This window comes from Tamandua tetradactyla, chromosome X, assembly GCF_023851605.1.
Source record: "Tamandua tetradactyla isolate mTamTet1 chromosome X, mTamTet1.pri, whole genome shotgun sequence".
NCBI lineage: Eukaryota > Metazoa > Chordata > Mammalia > Pilosa > Myrmecophagidae > Tamandua > Tamandua tetradactyla.
In genome coordinates this window covers 173519651-173525664 of record NC_135353.1, presented here as the reverse complement: position 1 = coordinate 173525664, position 6014 = coordinate 173519651, and positions in this window count along the sequence as shown.

The window sequence follows — 6014 nt, the reverse complement described above, 5'->3', positions numbered from 1 at the left end:
ATCGCTGTGGCAGAGAGCAATGCAACATGCCCCTGGGCTGCCCGCGAGATTCGGAGCAGTTCATTTCCCTGAGCAGCAAAAACGCCCGACAATTTCTAACCGAGTCGAGAGGTTATCCTGGAGGTGACTCTTACGCATTCTGTAGATTTCCCTTTTTAGTTTATGGTGTTTTTGGAGAGGCTGGAGGGAAGTACCTGAAACAGGTGAGCTGTGTTCCAGCAGCCTTGATTCTTGAAGACCATTTTGCAACTACATAGCTAAGTCGAGCCCTGCTCCTTGACTCAGGAAATCGTCAGAAACGGGAGCAACGACACCTGAGCAAAAGTTGGCTCTGCTTCCACTGTAACAGCACATTTTGGGAAAAATGAAATGGATGACAGGGAGCAGCCTTTAAAAATATATATTAAAGCAAGGAGAAGGAAAAAGAGAACCTGTGGAAGTGGGAGAACCCAATGAGAAATATCAGTACATGATGGCGCTCCACGCCACACCCCGTGCTTGATGCTCCCACACAGCTATCAGCTACTCCCTTGCAGCAGCTGATCCACCAAAGGGGACCCAGCATAGACTGAAGTCCCACTGCCCTCTCCTTCTTGGGCTGGAAGCCCGGCACATCCGTTGTCCAGCCCCACTTCCAGCCCACGAGGGGAGTTTAGACAGGATCCCATGCCTGGAGTCATAGGTTTGAGTCATAGGTGAGTCTTTTGTAAAACCCAACAACATGACAATTGTTGAGCTGCATTGGCTGGGCACCCACTCTGTTTCATGAGATTATGTGGATATTCCATCTTTATTCAATTCATTATTAAAGCTAGTATTTTATTATTACATTTCAATATCAGTGTGAGCTAAGTGTTATGTTTAGTTTGCAGGTAATAGTGGAGCACAGAGAATTTAAATAACTTACCCTAATTTCCAGTATGGACACATAAATGCACAAGAATTTTTTTGAAGGAGCAAGTAATGAATTAGAAGGGAGGAAAACACTGGAATTTTTAAAACTGTATTTTTATTATAAAAATTTAACATACAGGGCAGGCAACAGTGGCTCAGAGTTCTCACCTGCCAGGCTGGAGAACCAGGTTCGATTCCCGGTGCCTGTACATGCAAAACAAACAAACAAAAAACATGCAAACATATTTTCTTGACATAAAAACGTTTCAATCATGGCTGATTGTACAGCATGGGCTGCACAATCAATGGCTCACAATAGCATCACATAGTTGTATATTCATCAACATCATCATTTTTTGAACATTTGCATCACCAAAAGAAATAAAATGAAAAAAAGGAAAAATGCATGCATCTCATACCCCTCACCCCTCCTTTCTTTGACCACTAGGGTTTCTCTTGACCCAATTGACTTTACCCTTTGTCCCCTCTATTATTTATGTATTTATTTTTATCCATATGTTCTACTCATCTGTTGACAAGGTAGATAAAAGGAGCGTCAGACACAAGGTTTTCACAACCACACAGTCACATTGTGACAGCTGTATCATTATGCAATTATCTTCAAGAAACAAGGCTCCTGGAACACAGCTCTACAGTTTCAGACACTTCCCTCCAGCCTCTCCACTACACCATAAACTGAAAAGGGGAAATCTTATATAATGTGCAAGAATAACCTCCAGGATAAATTCTCAGTTCTGTTTGAAATCTCGCAGCCACTGAATCTTTATTTTGTCTCATTTCTCTCTTCCCCTTTTGGTCAAGAAGGTTTTCTCAATCTCTTGATACCAGTTCCTGGCTTATCCCAGGCTTTCTACCTGATGGTGTCAGGGAGATTTACACCCCTGGGAGTCATGTCCCATGCAGGGGGGAGGGCAGTGAGTTCACCTGCTGAGTTGGCTTAGAGAGGCCACATTTGAGCAACGCAAGAGATTCTTTGGGGGTGACTTTTAAGCCTAATTTGAAGTAGGCTTAGTCTATCCTTTGCAGGAATAAGTTTTATAGGAGTGAACCCTAAGATCGAGGGCTCGGCTTATAGATTTGGTTGTCCCCACTGCTTGTGAGAATATCAGGAAGTCTCCAAATACGGAAGTTGAATTTTCCCCCTTTCTCCCCATTTCCCCAAGGGGGCTTCACAAATACTCCCTTATTCACAAACAGTGGAATTTTAATAAATAAATACAAAAGTAGGTTCTGTAGACTACAGAAGAAGTTTAAACAATCATAAAGTGCAACATTGTTGACTCTTTGTGAATGTTTGAAAACGTAGATGAAATAGATAGTTTTCCAGGAAATTAAAATTTACCAAAACTATTTCCAGAAAAGATATTAGTCTAAATGGCTTAGGGGAACTAGAGAAAGCGGCCAGGACCAAATGACTTCATAGGGGAATTTTATTAAACTGAATGAACTTCTACTTCCAATCTTGTTTAAACTATCTCAAGATGATAGGAAAACAGCCAAAAAAAAAAATTCCAAATTATTTTCATGAAGGAATTAGTGCATTGATACCAACTCTGAAACATTTTTCATTAAAAAGGAAAACCACGGACAAATCTAACTGGTGATTACCAATGCAAAAATTCTGAATAAAATGTTAGCTCAGAAAAAGTAGCAGTGCATTAAAAAATAATAAATGAGTTTTATAACTGAATGCAAGGCTGCAGTAATGTCTGGAAAATCTGTTGGTAAGTATTTATCAAATCACTCTATCTAAAAAGAAATATAATATGGCTCCCTTCATCCACACACACAAAAAGGGGAGGGTGGCTTTTGACAATTTTTAAAAATCCTGTAAATAATAATATTAAATAAAAGAGTAACAGACATACACTTCATTAATTGGGAAGATATTTCACAAATGGCAGCTTCATTCTTCATGGAGAAGCTGTAGGCCCACCCTCTGTGTCAAGTAAAAAGAAGCAAACAATGCTGTTTAACACCAAAATGCTTTGCCATTTTCTACAATTATCTGCCAATACTATTAGACCAATTTTTTTTTTAAAAGCTGAGACTATAGAAGCATCCAGATTGAAAAGAAAAAGGGGAAACGGACACGATTTGTAGCCTTTGTAACAATTTGATAATCATCCATGAAGACGATTTTATGGGAAAATCAAGTGAAAAAAATACCATAATCTATGAGAGAATTCATTAGTTTAATGGTGCAGCGAATCAATATACAGAAACTGATAGAATTCATGAAAACAAACAGCAACCAATTATCAGACATAATTTTTTAAGCATTTTTTATTGTGGAAAAATAACATATACACCAAAAGAAATAAATTTCCAAGCACATTTTAAACAGGAAATTATCCAACAGACTTTAAAGTTTGCTATTGATTGATTTCGCAGTCGTGTTCATCAGTTAAATCCTGTCTTCCCTATTAACTCTTCTTTCTCTTTTTATTCTTTGTGAAAAATAACGTACATACAAAAAAAAAACAAAACATTTCAAAGTACATCACAACAATTAGTTGCAAAACAAATTTCAGAGTCTGGTATGGGTTACAATTCCACAATTTTAGGTTTTTATTTCTAGCTGCTCTAAGGTCCTGGAGACTGAAAGAAATATCAATAGAATGATTTAATAAACATACTCATTTGTTAAACCTGACCTTCTCTGTGTAACTCCACCATCATCTTTGATCTTTCCCCCACTCTTTATGGGTTATTTGGGCTATGGCCATTCTTGAGTGAAGGTATCTTTCCCTGGATGCCTTAGTCTGGACATTTTTATAGGCTTAGAACTGTAAACTTGTAACTTATTAAATTCCTCTTTGTAAAAGCTTTTCCAGGGCTGGTATATCGCATTCTGGCAGCTTGCTAACACAGCGTATAAAAATAACTCCCAAATGGATTGAAGGTTGCCCATTTTAAAATGAAACCATAAATATATTAAAAGGAAACACAGGAGAATTTCTTTATTAACCTGGGGAGGGAGAGTCTCTTCGTTTTTGTAAAAATTCAGAAGTTATTAAAGGGAAAACAAAAGTGTTAAACTATACAAAACCAAGAAAATTCTGTATGGGAAAAGATTCACCATACACAAAATCGAAAGACAAATGGTAAAATGGGGCAAACATTGCAACCGATATCACAAAAAAGCAGTGATGTTTCTCAAACACAGAAAAGTCCAGCTCTTAAAAACACAAAAGAGATCAACTATGCAACAGAAAATAATTGACAACAATATAGGAATAACAGTTCCTAGAAAAATAAATATGAAGGTTCTTAAACCCATGAGAAATAAGATGCTTCGACTTGCAGCAAGAGAAATGCAACTTAAAATTTGCTTTTAAATGTTCAGTATGTTAAAAATGCCAAAATTTGACAGTTCTGTTAGTGAGGCTTTGGGAAAACAGGCTTTGGTGCATTGCTGATGGGCGTACAATGGCCACACTCTTAGCGAAGACAATGAGATCCCAAACACATACCATTTGTACATCTGTACTTGCATTTCTGTGAAATAACATAGGGAAGGGGGTTTAATTGTTGACGATATCAAAGTGTGGAGTATCAAAACCCAACAGATAATGGTAACATGATGTGGTGAAATATTATGCCGCTATAAAAAATAACAAGGATGCTGCCTTGAGCTGAATAATTCACACCCACCCTCCAAAGATGTGCATAATGAAATCCTCAGGACCTGTGAGTATGTTAGCTTATCCGGCAAAGGAGCATTAAAGCTGCTAACCAGCTGACCATAAAATGGGGAGATTATTCTAGATAATTTAAAAGGGCCCCATGTAATCACAAAAGTCCTTTAAATGAGGAAACCCTTCCTAGCAGCAGTGAGAGGAAAATCAACGTGGCTGGCTTTGGAGAGGAGGAAATTAGCCAAGAGCTAAGGAGTGCAGGCAATTTCTGGAACCTGAAAAAGGTCTGGAAATGGCCTCTTCCTGACAGCCTGCAGAGAGGAAAGCAGCTCTGCCCTCCAACCTCGGTTTTAGCCTGGTGAGATCACACTGGACTTTCAGAACCGCACGATGATACATTCGTATTGAGGTCCTTTGGAGGGACTTTGTTACAACAGGAGAGGAGCCAAATGCAGCCGTGTCTCTGCAGTGCTACAGAAAGGTTTCTGAGAAATGTTAAGTGTTAAGAAAAAAAAAACAGGGGCAAGAGCGGTTTATAAAGTAATAACTTGGAAAGAGAGGAAAACATAAAAACGTTTATTGGTCTGTGTCTGTCTTTGGATGATGCAGTTCTGGAAAGAACATACCAGAAGCTGATAAAGATGTTGATTTGGTGGGGACCAGGGGAAATCAGAAGATGAAAGGCAGAAGTGGGAGCTGCTCCACGATGCAACGAGTGGTAACGGTTTGAGTTTAAGCCAAGTCAATGGACAACTGGTCCAAATCATTGAATCAACATATGTAAGTTGATACTTTCAAGAAGATTATTGTATCTAAAACTATACTCTACTAGGACGACATTTGTATCTATGGCATTGGAAAATAGCGATGGGTTGCAAATGGATGGATACTGCATTTTGTTGGGTCCTATGGTACAATCCATAAAATTGGCCGATGCATTCGCCCTTCGACCCAACAATTTCACCCTCAGGAATTTGCTGTAGAGATACCTGCATGGCACATAAATAAGTTGTTCATTGTAGCATTTTTTGTAACAGCAAAAGCCTGGGAGCATAAAGAGAAAACTAGGAGACTGTTTCTCTGGAATGAGTCGCACCCAGCCATTGGTTCATAACTCAGCTTTAGGAAGAATGAAAAATCTTCCTCTCCAGGGACCTGAAAAGAGCTCTACCATGTATTCTAGACGAAAACCTCAGGGCACAGGTGGAGAACGTTAAAATATTCTAATTTTGTGTCCAGAGGGGAGGATAGAAAGTTGCCCTTGTTTATAAATGCCTGAGGAAACTCTGGGAAACTGCACAAGGTCTATCTAAGTATGCTGCCTTCTGGAGATGTCCTCTAAAAGCATGAGTGGAAAGGCTGTCTTTTTCAGGAAGCTTGGCTGGAGAGTTGATCATTTGATTCTGTTCTAAGAGTTGGGACGCCTGGAAACTTGTACCCAGAGTTAGCAGAAGACAC